The following is a 15400-nucleotide window of genomic DNA, read 5'->3' as shown; positions in this document are numbered from 1 at the left end:
TATTCTGGCCTGAAGAATTCCATGGACTATGGGGTCACAAAGAGTTGAACATGACTGAGTGACTTTCACTTCATTTCATTTCACTTTGCTTAGATGAAAAAAGGAAGCAGAAAACAATAGCAAGTTTCTTTGAACAAGATCCATATTGATATTTCAATTATAACATCACTTTAAGTGACAATTTTTTACATTTTTTCATTTCATGGTCAAATCAAATAAACGTAAGAATTTCACTTACACATCAGTGCACAATGCAACTAATCATGAAACTAGAAGATAAAAAGGAACACATTTTTGACCAAAACCATTATACTAAGGCACTGATTAATTAAATCCTTGACAGAATCTTTCTCTTCCCCTCATTCCCAGCCTAAACCCTTCCACAGACTGGCTCTAGAAAACAAGTGGATAAAAAAGCCTTTTTGATCAGAATGTCAGGTGACTTGTGACTCACAGCGATTGGTCATAATATATTGCCTCGAATGTGAAGGGAGGCACATGCCAGAGATGAAGCAAACAGTGTATTTCATAAAGTAGCAAAGGCATAAATTTAGACTTGAAGTAATAGGGACAATAAAAAGTCATCATCCGGGTCTGCAATGTAAGTGTTATAGTGCTTATGAAATGTGCTGTAATACCCAGCAGCATAGTGACAGATGAAACAATGTAGAGTGCCTGCATGGAGCCACAGGATCCTAGCACACCACACTCCTAACTAACATCAGGTGGATGGTGTGCTCCTAAAACACCCACTAAATTCATTTCATAGGATGTGGGACACAATTCCTGGTGAAAGTGGTCTAAGAAGCAGGGTGTCGTGCTGCGTACACATTTGCAAAACTGTTAACGGAACTATTCATCATCTAGGATAAATGTTTGCTTGTTCTGTGTGAAGCCCAGACCTTTGTCCAATTGGGGACATGTTTTTCTCAGATATTTCAACTCATCGCTCCAAACTGGCCCAGGTGCAGAAAGCTGGCGTGGCCACATTTTGGTTATTCCAGGGCAATGACGGGATTTGGAGGATTGTCTTGCAGGGCTGCTGAAAGGTGAGAGGTGTGGGTTGCTCACATCTGACAGACTAGTGGGTGTGCAGTTTCATTCCCGTAGAGAGTTACAGAAAATGAGAACCTGAGAGATAAGTTCTGTACACTCACTTGCTGCTTATGGTGTTGCCAAGTACCCAGATATTACACATACTCTTTAGAGATGCTTTTCAGAGAAAACAAAGCAAACAAAAAAAAAAGACTAAATACGTATGTGGAGAGAGAGAAACATTAAAATTACTCTTGCTATTGTTTTATAATTAGAATCCTGAACTATGCCTAGCTTACTTCCTGACCCACTAAGTTTCCATCCATTTCTTAAATTATTATTCAAAACAGTACTCATTTTCCTCTGATCTGTTCTTATGAGCAAAAAAGTCCTAAAATAGTATTGTGGTTTCAGGGACATAGGGGAAGTGCTTAAGCACACCCCCTCCAAAATTCCTCCAGCCAGCTGACTAATTCCTGAAATGCCACAATCAGTAATTAACTGCTTTGTCAAATGTTTATTTACTGCTGCTGCTAAGTCACGTCAGTTGTGTCCGACTCTGTGCGACCCCATAGATGGCAGCCTACCAGGCTTCTCTGTCCCCTGGGATTCTCCAGGCAAGAATGCTGGAGTGGTTTGCCATTTCCTTCTCCAGTTTATTTGCTGATGGCATGTAAATTTTAAAATAAATATCAGTTTAGCCTTACCAGTCATTTTCAACCATATAAACAGGTTGATAAAATTCTATCCTTGAGAGCAGGTGAGAAGGAGGACACATGAAGCCTACATATAACACACTGCACAGAGGATGCTAGCTTGGGGGAGGAGAGAAAACACCCAAGTAGGGAGTAATTATAAAGAGAGAAGTAAGGTAGAGAAATGTGCATCTCATGGAACCTCTATGATCCCGAATTCCTTTCTGCAGACCCCATAGCTTATTCTTTGGTTGAATGGTATGCATTGTGAATGTCTCTGAAGATTCTAGCAGGTTTCACAAGGAACTAAAAGAATGAACTTCAGGAATGGGTTTGCTGAATTCCCTCCTTCTCAGTGAGGCCAAACCAAAGCTACAGTTCAACAGGAGGAATGAAACAAATAAATAATTATATAATACATATATATAAATTGGCCTTTTGAATATGGTAGATTATATGTCTATTACCCCCTTATGACACTAATAAATTGTGATGATGTGGGTGAAACCTAAATGTCTACAAGTCTTCCTCCAAAATCCTCAAGATGGAAAGGTCAAAACATAGTATAGTACATCTATCAGATATGTAGGACTTGGATGGCTATTTATTATCAAACAGTGTAATTTCTACCATGAAGTTTGATTTTTTTAGCTCTTTTTGTATAAGAACCAAGAATAAAGTAATTGTAGATTTTACCATAAATGTTTCTCTTATCAGTTGTGGACTGGGATGATCAAGAACTGCTTCTACAACATTTCTCTGTAGCATAAGCAGTTCTAAGTTTAAGATATATGTGTCAGGGGGAGGAAGTGGTGTGAGTGGATGATATTTACGCTTTATTCAAAGTTTCTTAGCCAAGCACTCGCCAAAGCCGGAGTGAATAAGGCTGGGAAGACGGCTTTTCTTCCACTCCTCTTCCCTGATCAGTATCTCAGGCAGAGCAGCACTACTCCTAAGTTAAGATTCCATTATCATTCAAGTGCAAGTGAGGAGGCTTGAAAAGAAATGATGGACAGCATCAGCTTGCTACCTTCTTTCTCCACACTAATTGCCTTCAGGATCCTGCCTCTTAAATGTAATTTCCTTCTTCCCTGCTATGCATAGACATCATTATCTTTCAAGTTCCTGTCCCTGGTCGCAAGAACTTATCAAGAGAGTTGCCCAGTCTCCTTCTAGTCCAGCCTTTTGTTTAGAATAACTATTCTCATTTCACCTGACTAATGATGGAGTTATTGTTTTCACATATCCTACACATCTCCAGCCCTAGACCCTCAATTTATTTCTTGATGTTGCTTCTTTAGATAATGTACACCCACTTCAAACTGAAGCTGCGCTCTTAATATTCTCCTTAAAATTGGCTCCTGTCCAGTCTTCCCATTCCCACAGCCAAGGAGAATCAAAATTCTGCGGCATCAATGACTCCAGTAACTACTTTTCCTCCAAAATAAGGAGCAGTGAGCAAGACCTTCCAGTTCTTTATTTGGAAAACAACTCTTTTATTTTCCAACTTATTTCTGAAACTCACAGCCTTCTCCAGCCATACCTGATCTACTGGAGCACTCTTACAAGAGAGAACACCCCACCCCATCTTCACCAAGTCCAACAACACATCAGAGTCAATGAATCTTACTGAAATAACTTTCCATCTTACCCTTGCTCTGTTTAGAACACTATAATGTTGCCAAGAATTAGAAATTATGTACGTACTTTTTAATCTGCTTTCAGAGCCTCAGTAACACAGACCCTATATGCTTTTCCATTTTTATTTTTCAATCCTCTGCTCTGACATGTCTAAAGATACATTGGTCCCAGTACATCATTTAAACTTATCAGCATCTCCCCAACCCCTTTCATTTTCATTCTGCTCATCTGCTTCAAATCTGACTTCACTCACTCATTAAAGTTCAAGTTTCACTTATCCATGAAGGCTACTGCTTACACTCATACCCCACTTATCCATGAAGCTACTGCTTACACTCATACCACTTGGATCATGTTTCTATGTGTTCTGGATACAGAGATACAGAACATACACAGATCATTGGTACAGTGTTGGTGAATGGCCACTCTAGTCACCCGCCAGCCTCCTGAATCTCAAGAATAGCCTCTCCTATTGGCCTCAGGACAGAGGCACAGGAAAGCCCAAGTGTTAAACCAATACATGGCCACTGTGGAAAAAAAAATGTAGAAAACTATGGTGGATCATCGTGTAAACTCTATCTGCTAAAAATCAAAATGAGGCCTTGGGACTTCCCTGGTGGTCCAGTAGCTGAGACTCCGTGCTCCCAGTGCAGAGAGCACAGGTCTGATCCCTGCTCAGGAGCTAGATCCCACATGCCACAACTAAAAGATCCTGCATGCTACAGCAAAGACGTGCAATTAAGGTCACAAATCCTGAGTGCCGCAACCTAGACCCTGCACAGTCAAAATAAATAAATAAAGATAAATATGAAAAACAAAAGATGAGGCCTCTTTATGGGGAGAGATGAGCACAAGCCCTAGAATATGGTATACAGCTATTGACCTAGAACCAGAAGAGAAAAAACATAGAGGAACAATGGTACGTGATTACAATCTTGTATCAAGACTGATCAATTCTCTGACTCTATGTCATAATTTAATTTTCAAAAAATTCAGTCATCTCATTTCTCATAAGGTATTATATTGTTCCACTATAGTAATGGCATTACATTGCTTGGACTTGGAAAGGAGGCAGCAAGTACTCTATATACCTTGTATTAACACTTATGTTCTAAATTCAGGAAACAATTATTAGCCAGAGTCTTTAAAAAAAAGATAGAAAACAGATGGAAGGATATTTGGAGAAGGATGTGAAAGGGTTTGGAGTGTGAGAAAATTTATTCTTAGGTATTGATCACTCACCACAACATCCTCACTAAAGAATATGCTCCCAATGAACAGGCAGATATAAGTTGGCCTCTATCAGTTCAGTTCAGTTCAGTCATTCAGTCATGTCTGACTCTTTGTGACCCCATGGACTGCAGCATGCCAGGCCTCCCTGTCCAACACCAACACCTGGGGTTTACTCAAACTCATGTCCATTGTCGGTGACGCCATCCAACCATCTCATCCTCTGTCTACCCCTTCTCCTCCCACCTACAATCTTTCCCAGCATCACAGTCTTTTCAAATGAATCAGATCTTCACATCAGATAGCCAAAGTATTGGAGTTTCAGCTTCAGCATCAGTTCTTACAATGAATATTCAGGACTGATTTGCTTTAGGATGAACTGGTTGGATCTCCTTTCAGTCCAAGGGACTCTCAAGAGTCTTCTCCAACACCACAGTTCAAATGCATAACATATTTTGCATATAAGTTAAATAAGCAGAGTGACAGTATACAGCCTTGATGTACTCCTTTCCCTGTTTGGAACCAGTCTGTTGTTCCATGTTCAGTTCTAACTGTTGTTTCCTGACCTGCATACAGGTTTCTCAAGAGGCAGGTCAGGTGGTCTGGTAGTCCCATCTCTTTCAGAATTTTCCACAGTTTGTTGTGACCCACACAGTTAAAGGCTTTGGCATAGTCAATAAAGCAGAAGTAGATGTTTTCCTGAAACTCTCTTGCTTTTTCCATGATCCAGCAGATGTTGGCAATTTGATCTCTGGTTCCTCTGCCTTTTCTAAAACCAGCTTGAACATCTGGAAGTTCATAGTTCACGTACTGTTGAAGCCTGGCTTGGAGAATTTTGAGCGTTACTTTGCTCGCATGGGATATGAGTACAATTGTGCAGTAGTTTGAACATTCTTTGGCATTGTCTTTCTTAGGGATTGGGATGAAAACTAACCTTTTCCAGTCCTGTGGCCTCTGCTGAGGTTTCCAAATTTGCTGGCATATGGAATGCTGTACTCTCACAGCATCATCTTTTAGGATTTGAAAGAGCTCAACTGGAATTCCATCACCTCCACTAGCTTTGTTTGTAGTGATGCTTCCTAAGGCCCACTTGACTTTGCATTCCAGGATGTCTGGCTCAGGTGAATGGTCACATCATTGTGGTTTTCTGATTCATGAAGATCTATTTTGTATAGTTCTTCTGTGTCTTCTTGCCACCTCTTCTTAATATCTTCTGCTTCTGTTAGGTTCATACCATTTCTGTCCTTTATTGTGCCCATCTTTGCATGTAATGTTCCCTTGGTATCTCTAATTTTCTTGAAGAGATCTCTAGTCTTTCCCATTCTATTGTTTTCCTCTATTTCTTTGCATTGATCATTGAGGAAGGCTTTCATATCTCTCCTTGTTATTCTTTGGAACTCTGCATTCAAATGGGTATATCTTTCCTTTTCCCCATTGCCATTAGCTTATCTTCTTTTCTCAGCTATTTGTAAGGCCTCCTCAGACAACCATTTTGCCTTTTTGCCTTTCTTTTTCTTGATACCTGGAGTAAGATGCAAATTTGTCCTTGGAGTACAAAATGAGGCAGGTCAAAGGCTAACAGAGTTCTGCCAAGAGAACGCACTGGTCATAGCAAACACCCTCTTCCAACAACACAAGAGAAGACTCTACACATGGGCATCACCAGATGGTCAGTACCAAAATCAGATTGATTATGTTCTTTGCAGCCAAAGATGGAGAAGCTCTATACAGTCAGCAAAAATAAGACTGGGATCTGACTGTGGCTCTGACCATGAACTCCTTATTGGCAAATTCAGACTTAAATTGAAGAAAATAGGCAAAACCACTAGACCATTCAGGTATGACCTAAATCAAATCCCTTACGATTATATAGTGTAAGTGACAAATAGATTCAAGGGATTAGATCTGATAGAGTGCCTGAAGAACTATGGATGGAGGTTTGTGACATTGTACAGGAGGCAGTGATCAAGATTATCCCTAAGAAATAGTTCTCCTGTTTGGCCCCTGTCTATTTCATCTCTGAGAGGAGACAACAGTTTCAGCTAAATTGCTGTTATTACAAGGGTGAATGCTGGTTTCAGGCAAGGAATACCTCAACTTAGATCAGGTAGAGAGAGACTTCTGCTCTGCTAGGTAGGCCTACAACCATGCACAGCAAGAAGTTACAGAAGAAAGAGACCTCCATTCCAATTCCCAAGAAGTATCTTGAGTTTGAAGTCTCTTGGAGGAGAGTTGTTACAGGAAGCACACTGACTGAAACTGCCCACCCTGGCCGGGCACCATAGTAACCATTTGCATGAGTTGTTTTATGACAGGAGGTCCTGGTAAGGAACACAGACCTAATAAGCTGGAATAGTTTGAGAAAGATCGAAAGAAGACACCACCTGTCTGACCACCTCCCAGAATCCTCACTGGCATCCATCTTGGCTGAACAAGGCATGAACCACCGGGAAGGACTCTAGGTCAGGTAAACTAATCCCATCACCATAAAACCTGAGAGTGCCAGCCACATGGCAGAGCAGTTCTCCTGGGTTCCATTACCCTACTGCTCTCAGCCCAGGGGCCCTTTCCCAATAAAATCTCTTGCTTTGTAGGAACATATGTCTCCTTGGACAATTCGGTTTCAGGCCCTGGAAGGGGTTCCTCCCTCCAGCAAAATGACTATCCAAGATAAAAATTAGAGACCCCTATACAAATGATCAAAGGGTAAAATTGATTTACTTTTACAGCTACATTAGTTCACTCTTTCAGGTATCACCTCGGTGTAACTCAGGAGTATATTCTGATTGGCATAAGCCAATCATCTCCTCATTCCCAAATCTACACAACTTCATTTTAATTTCCTGTTTGAGCAAGTGCATTCAAAGTATGTAAGACTTTCTGTTGAAGACGTTGACTTTTTTTTTTTCTATAGTCAAATTAACAGGATTCGTTGTTTTTGGTTTTTTTTAAAGAACTTGGTATTGTTATTTGAGCTATTTACACTGTAGTTTTCTCTATGAGAGCTTATTAGGATTTTTAGTAATATAGTTGATCTCTAAACTCCGTCCTGTCTACATTTCAAGTTCATAAATCTTATAATTGTGTAGCTAAACCCAGCAATGTTCTTAAAGGTCCTCAATCAGTAAAATAATTTCTAATTGTGATGAAAGTTTTGTGAATTCTGATAGAGTAACAGTATGATGAGCTTGCCTGCAGAGTATTAATTAATATACACGTTACTTTGGTAGTTTAGAGCCTACTTGTCCCGAATAATACTTTATTTGATTAGAACAAGAACTAATTTGCAAAACAAACACAGCTATATCAAAGACTATGAATATGTGTGAAGTTTTCTGCTTTAGAATAAAGAGCCTGGCAACTAGCTCTGTGATATCCAAAGACAATTCAAGCTAACTAAAAGTTCTGGAGACTTGAAAGGTGTGACCAAAGACTGAATCAGAGATGGGAAAGTATTTACACGATTGAAATGAAGACTTAGACTTCAGACAAAAGAGGAAAATATGAAAAGAATATTTGTCTTTCATTTTAAGTGTTTTTGACATGGGAAGCAAAGTCTATCTGTATCTCATTGTTAACCATTCAGTTTTTAAAGAGAGCTTTAGAAAAACAAGAAAAAAAATAAAATTTTTTCCTGAAAATTAAATTAAAATATAGTTTCCTCAAGTTACTCACTTGTCTTTCATATGACAAAAATGGTAATGTATTGAAGATTTTTAACTAATATTAAAAATATCTCAACAAAGAATATCACATCTAATTTTCCATTTTAAAAAAGATGTCAGGTTTAGCTGTCTAAAAAAAAAGTGTAATTATCCTCAAGTATCAAGCTGACACTTCAATGTTGTTGTTTTGTTCACTGTCAGGTAACCTATCCTTACTCCACACATATTAGTATGCTAATTATGTGGCACATTTCACCCACGTAACATGCTCAGTTATTTAAAATGGATGATATTCGTCATTACTATGCAGCTCTCTGTTGACATTGTTATTGAAACTAGACTTGGACCAGTTCAGTTAAAGTCTAGTGCTTGAGATCATCAAAGAGATTTCAGTGGTTAACTTAAACATTTCAAGTGTTTACCTATGGAATAATAATAATACAAACTGAAATAATATAGCCTTCCATCAAATTATTAAGATGTACAATATAAAATCCACTGTTTGATAGGATTTAAATAAATGGACATATTCTATGTTCCTGGTGGAAGCACACATTAGTACACTATTTTTGTAGAACTATCATAAATACCAAAAGACATAAGATTGTTCAAGTCTTTTAACCTAGAAACCCCACTTCTAGAATTTAGCCTAAGTCAATAACCAGAAATATTTTTTTAAAATCATGTATTAGAACTTGATAATATGATTTATAGTTTTAAAAATTTGGAAATGACCTAAAGCTTGAATAATAAAAAGCTGATCAAATTAGTTATAAAATACTCATTACTGTCATTCAGTCACTCAGTTGTGTCAGACTTTTTGCAACCCCATGAAGGGCAGCACACCAGGCTTCCCTGTCCTTCACTATCTCCCGGAGTTTGCTCAAACTCATTTCCACTGAGTTGATGATGCCATCCAACTATCTCATCCTCTGTCTCCCCCTTCTCCTCCTGCCCTCAATCTTTCCCAGCATCAGAGTCTTTTACAATGAGTTGGCTCTTCGCATCAGGTGGCCAAAGTATTGGAGCATCAGCTTCAGCATCAGTCCTTCCAATGAGTATTCAGGGTTGACTTGCTTTAGGATGGGTTGGTTTGATCTCCTTACTGTCTAAGGGACTCTCCGGTGTCTTCTCCAGCACCACAGTTCGAAAGCATCAGTTCGTCGACAATCAGTCTACTTTATAGTCCAACTATAAAGTCAACTATAGTCCAACTATAGTCATCCGTACATGACTACTAGAAAAACCATAGCTTTGACTATATGGACCTTTGTCACCTAAGTAATGTCTCTGCCTTTTAATATGCTGTCTAGGTTGGTCATTTTAGTCACTTTAAAAAATGCTATGTGTCTGACTTTTGCCCTCCCCTAACCATTCTGCCAGATGACCCCATGGGGGATGGAGCACGCAGGCCATGTTATGGGAGGACAGCAGCTTGAGATTGCTGACCTGACTCCTCAGCACCCTTTGGGTACTGAGGCTCATTAACCAGTGTCTGAGGGGAAAATTTTTTTCCTCTTTCTCTTCTAGGTTCTTTCGTGGGTGTAGTAATTAAGTTGATATAAGACAGATTAAGAGGAGGAAAAAACCTAAAAGTTGAATAACATGTATCCCTCTTGTATGCATGGGAGGTACACAGGAAAACTGAATAACTCTCTGAAACGGCAGAAGTCATCACTTTAAATACTATCTTCAGCTAAAGACAAATGAAGATGTGGGAGGTGGAGAGTCATTTATGGGAAGCTACCAGGAAAAGCACAGTGAACAAGGGCAAAGTTGTTATGTAGGTTTAAGTCCTAGCCTTCTCCACTGATGAGTTTCTAGGGATTTGAATACCCTCCTCTTCCTGCCATTGTGAGGGAGAAGCTCTTCCTTTATAAAGGAAGATTTTCATTATACATACAAGGGTCTCTTACAAAGTGTTTCTTGTACTGTTTTCAGGGTTCCTCCTGTACCATTCCTTAAAACTGATCAGCCTAAAATGATCTTTTGCCTAGGAGACATATCTTCGGGTTGCAAATTCTGTTCCTCTTCCCCAGCAAAGTCAAGATTCATGGAGATTTTTGTGAGTCATTAAATACAATAGAGAGATGTGACTCATCATCTGCCACAGCAAATTACTGACTGGGTGACTTTAAATTAATTTTCTCATACTGGAGCTCCAATATCAAAGTGACAGCTTGGATGATTCCTTCTGAAGTTTCTCTCCTTGGCTTGTAGAAGATCATCTTCATTCAGTGTCTTCATATGGCCTTTTCTCCTTGTGTATCTATATTCTAATCTCTTCTTATAAGGAAATCAGTCACTTGGATTAAGACCTTCCCATATGATCTTATTTTACCTTAATTACTTCTTTAAAGGCTCTATGTCTAAATACAATTATATTCTGAGGTACTGGGTTTTAGAACATCAATTTATGAATTTAGGGGAGACAAAATTCAGCCCATAGTAGCCATAGATCTATGTATTCAGTAAATGGGATGCAGGATACATGTTTGTCAGTGGTTCAGAGCATATTTAGTATGATATAAAAATCTGTATGCAGGCCAAGAAGAAATAGTTCAAACAAGACGTGGAACAACAGATTGGTACCAAATTGGGAAAGGAATACAGTACATTAAGGCTGTGTGTTGTCACCCTACTTATTTAACTTATATGCAGAGTACATCATGGGAAATGCCAGGCTGGATGAAGGACAAGCTGGAATCAAGATTGCTGGGAGAAATATCCATAACCTCAGACATGCAGATGACACCACCCTTATGGCAGAAACTGAAGAAGAACTAAAGAGCCTCTTGACCAAAGTGAAGGAGGAGAGTGAAAAAGCTGGCCTAAAACTCAACATTCAAAAAATGAAGATCGTGGCATCTGGTCCCATCACTTCACAGCAAACAGATGGGGAAACAAAGGAAACCATGAAAGACTGTTTTCTGAGCTCCAAAATCACTGCAGATGATGACTGCAGCCATGAAATTAAAAGATGCTTGCTCCTTGGAAGAAAAGCTATGATCAACCTAGACAATGTATTAAAAAGCAGAGACATTACTTTGCTGACAAATGTCCATCCAGTCAAAGCCATGGTTTTTCTAGTAGTCATGTTGTGAGACACAGATGTGAGAGTTGGGCTATAAAGAAAGCTGAGTGCCAAAGAATTGATGGTTTTGAACTGTGGTGTTGGAGAAGACTCTTGAGAGTCCCTTGGACTGCAAGGAGATCCAAGGGTGGAGGGACATTCTCCGCTGCAGGAGTTAATGGCCCTATTGGAGTCTTTTCCCAAGCCTCTTGTAGCTGGTGATCAGAAGGCCTCTTTGGCCAGTCTTTCTCCGTAGCTCTGCCCATGCAGGCACTTAAGAAGGGTCCCTAGCCTGGGGTCCTTCTCTATTGTTCGTTGCATCAGGCACATAGAGGGGGCCCCCCTGGCTGGGGTCCTAGTCTGTAAATGGACTTGTCAGGCACTTAAAGGGGCACCCTGAGTGGGGTCCTACTCTGTAGTTCAGGTGTTTGATGGGCCAGCCTTTCTACTGTTCAGCTGCAGATGCTGGCCTATTGCGGGGAGAGAGGCTATGGTGATGGCTCCACCCTCTACATGTGACTCAGCACTATCACATTGCTTCCATGGCTGCCTGGCTTTCCTTCACAGGCATTTTCCCCTACAATCTCCTCCCTCATATCCCCTCAATCTGTCTTTCTGCAATCAATAGCAGCCCTCGCCCTGGGATTGCTCCACAATCCCTAAACTCTAGCTCCCAGCTGCTGCGCCTTCCAGGGGACCAGTGTTCCTGTCCAGGGTATGTATGACTGTGGCAAGGACTGTCTGATTCTTGTTCTATTTAGGCTGCCACAGATCACCTGTTTCACTCTCGGCCTTAAATGTTTCCCCTCTGACTCAGACAGTTGCTCTGATGTGGGAATCGGACCCCTGCTTCAGTTCCCCAACCACCGAGGGCAGTTCCAGTCCTACTGACACTCCTGTTTTCCCCCCTAGTTCCTTCATCCTACCGAGTTTTGTGGGGGTCTATATATTATTTTCCTCTGGTCAGCTACTCCTGTCTGCTCTCAGCTGGTGCTCTGCATGCACTTCTGTGTCTGAAGGTGTATTCCTGATCTATCCGTGGAGATGCACTCCACTTCCACCTGCTCCGCCACCATCTTGTTCTCTCATTTGCTTGTTGATATGGCACAATGGGCATATATATCGAAGCTCAAGGTCTAGTGAAAGTCAATTCCGCCATCTTGGACCTAGTTGGCTCTAACCAGTTTTCCTACGGCCATGTCTTTCCTAACAAAAACCATTTATCTAACTAATTGTAATCCAATTTTAGAAAATCCTGATCATGTATAACTCTTTTTAATATTTTTTATAACTTCTTTTACTGAAAACACACTTCCTCCTTTCCTCAAGCAAACAAGAACTGATTTTTATATTATCAGTTTATAGATTGGTGAGCATAAATACCAGTGATAATTTCTAAAACCTCTGCTTTCTTAGAATATTTTTGAATGGCACCAAATATTATTCATTTATAGTCCCAAATCTCTTTAGTTTCTCTGTAAAAGGAATTACTATTTAGTAGTAAATGTTTCAAAATCTTATTTTATTTGGAAATGACCTAGCTATACAACAGACTTCCAAAACTTAGTTTAGCACAACCCTTAGAAATTCAAGTTACCCCAATCCAGAGAGACTATTTTAGACAGACATTTCTAAAGCATAATTATTCTTAATAGAGTTTATCTAAAAGCTCATATCTCATTTACATTTTTTAGAAGTTTCTTCACTCGAGGTAATTTCCTTGTTGACAAATTTGTAACAGATATAATAATATTTAACTTATATTAAACCTAGGTACAATGAAAAAATTCTACTTAATGTTACTTACTCTAAGACATGTCTATATTAGTTAGATCAACAAACAAACATTATTAATATCAGGTATTTAATACTGAATATTTCCCAGTTCACATGAACCTGGAATTCATTGTTTAATTTAGAATTATTTGATTTGTAAGCGCTTACTTTTCTTTAAGCCAAGTAAATAGAGCTCATTTACAAATTAACTCAAAAATATTATCCAGAGACAAAGACATACTGAGACATATTCAGACAGACACAAGCAAGATCTAGCTTCATTTTCTGAGCTTAGTCATGAATCAGATATTACAATACAAAATTTACTAGTTTATAAATAGCAGTTGAATAAAATTTTTAAAGGCTTTTTCCCATTTTTCCTCAGTCTCAGGAGTTAGAGATGGTCTAGATAAGTGTTCCTGAGAGCCCTGGTCTCAAGGCACAGGGAAAGAAAATCAAGTTCTAAGAAAACGGCAGCAGGTCTAAACCAAATGGTGGCCACACAAAGCAAAATGGCCACGACAAATCGCAACAAAGGAACACAGAGTATAAACTACACACATAGACTTGGTAGTCCTAATCAGACCCTCCCTTAAATACAAGATTACAGTCTCTCAGAAAACCTCCTGGAGACACAGAACTTCAGATCTAACAGAGTAAATGAAAATACCTTAGGTCTTCAAAGATTTCACAGTGAGAAAAGGAAGCCAGGTTGAAAGAAGAGGGGGGGGGAAGTCAGGAGAGGAGGGCAAAAGGGGTGGGCTTACTGACATCTCCTGCCACCTGCAGATACCCAGGCATTATAAGACTTTATCCTGGGCCTCTAGAGAAGGGAGGGCTGGAACTTGGCCCTACCAGAAACCAGACCAGAACAGAACCAGAATTCAATTTCTCTGCCAAGAGGAGGTGATCAGTCTCCAATCCTCAGCTCAGGCTGAGGCCCTTCAACCAGATTCCTATGTCTGGGATCAAGGGACTAGAATAAAAGGGAAGGATAGGAAGGGTTAAGGAGAGGAAAAAGAGAAGGAAGGGGAGAGAGGTCAATAGAGTCTCTTGTTTCTTACCCAGTCAGGGCACTCTAGCCAGTTGTCCACATCAGGAGGAGACCAGGGACTAAAGGGTCCCAGTTGTGGCCACTGGGTCTGGTCCATTGGCAGGCAAGCTGGTCCCTGAGTACCCCGAGTGGTCAGGATGTCGGTCGCAGCAAAGAAGACTCCCTGCCAGAGTTGCCATTTGTTGCAGGAAGGTGGACCCCTTCCAGGGCCCAAAACTGGGCTCTTGTCTAACATTCAGAAATGAATTGTTCAAGGAGACATATGTGCTGACAAAGCAAGAGATTTTTATTGGGAAAGGGCTCCTGGGCTGAGAGCAGTAGGGTAATGGAACCCAGGAGAACTGCTCTGCCATGTGGCTGGCACTCTCAGGTTTTATGGTGATGGGATTAGTTTACCTGACTCAGAGTCCTTCCTGGTGGTGTACACCTTGTTCAGCCAAAATGGATGCCAGTGAGGATTTGGGGAGGTGGTCGGACATGTGGTGTCTCCTTTTGATCTTTCTCGAACTCTTCTGGCTGGTGGTGGCTTATTAGTTCTGTGTTCCTTACCAGGACCTTCTGTCATAAAACTACTTATGCAAATGGTTACTATGATGCCTAGCCAGGGTGGGCGGCTTCACTCAGTGTGCTTTCCCTAACACTTTGTTGATTTGTCGTTCAACAAAATAGGAAATACAGGAAGTACTATTTTCCTAAAATGGGTAAATAAAGATAGAGCTGAGAAATGAGAATGTGTTTCAGTTTATTTAATTAGATATCTATGTTGTTGATTTCAGTAGGCAAGAAAATATAAGGATCTTAAATTCTAAATAATCTCTAGTTCACACCAAGTTTTGGGTACAACCTATGGGAACCTGTAAGATTATTCAGGAAAATGACATGTTGGAGTTAGAAAAGTAGCTTGGCAAATAACAGTAATAATGAAATGAGTCAAGAAAGCATTGTCAATAAACAGAGATTAAAATTTAGCCACAAGAGGGCAGGAAGTAAAGCAGAAGACTTGTTATGGAAGCCAAAGAACAGAAAGTGTCAAGAAGATAAAGTCTCAAATATCCTTAGAGGAAAATAAGCACTAAAAGTGTCCACAGGAGTTATTCATAGGAAACCAATAAATGCTACTTGGGTGACGAGTTCTAGGGCATGGGGGAGGCACAAAACTCAGCAGTACACTGAGTTGATCAGTAAACAGAAAGAGACAAAGCAAACAGGTGTGCACGCTGTCTGGTTTCTC

This window comes from Capricornis sumatraensis, chromosome 9, assembly GCF_032405125.1.
Source record: "Capricornis sumatraensis isolate serow.1 chromosome 9, serow.2, whole genome shotgun sequence".
Lineage (NCBI taxonomy): Eukaryota > Metazoa > Chordata > Mammalia > Artiodactyla > Bovidae > Capricornis > Capricornis sumatraensis.
Note: the sequence above shows the minus strand (reverse complement) of the source record.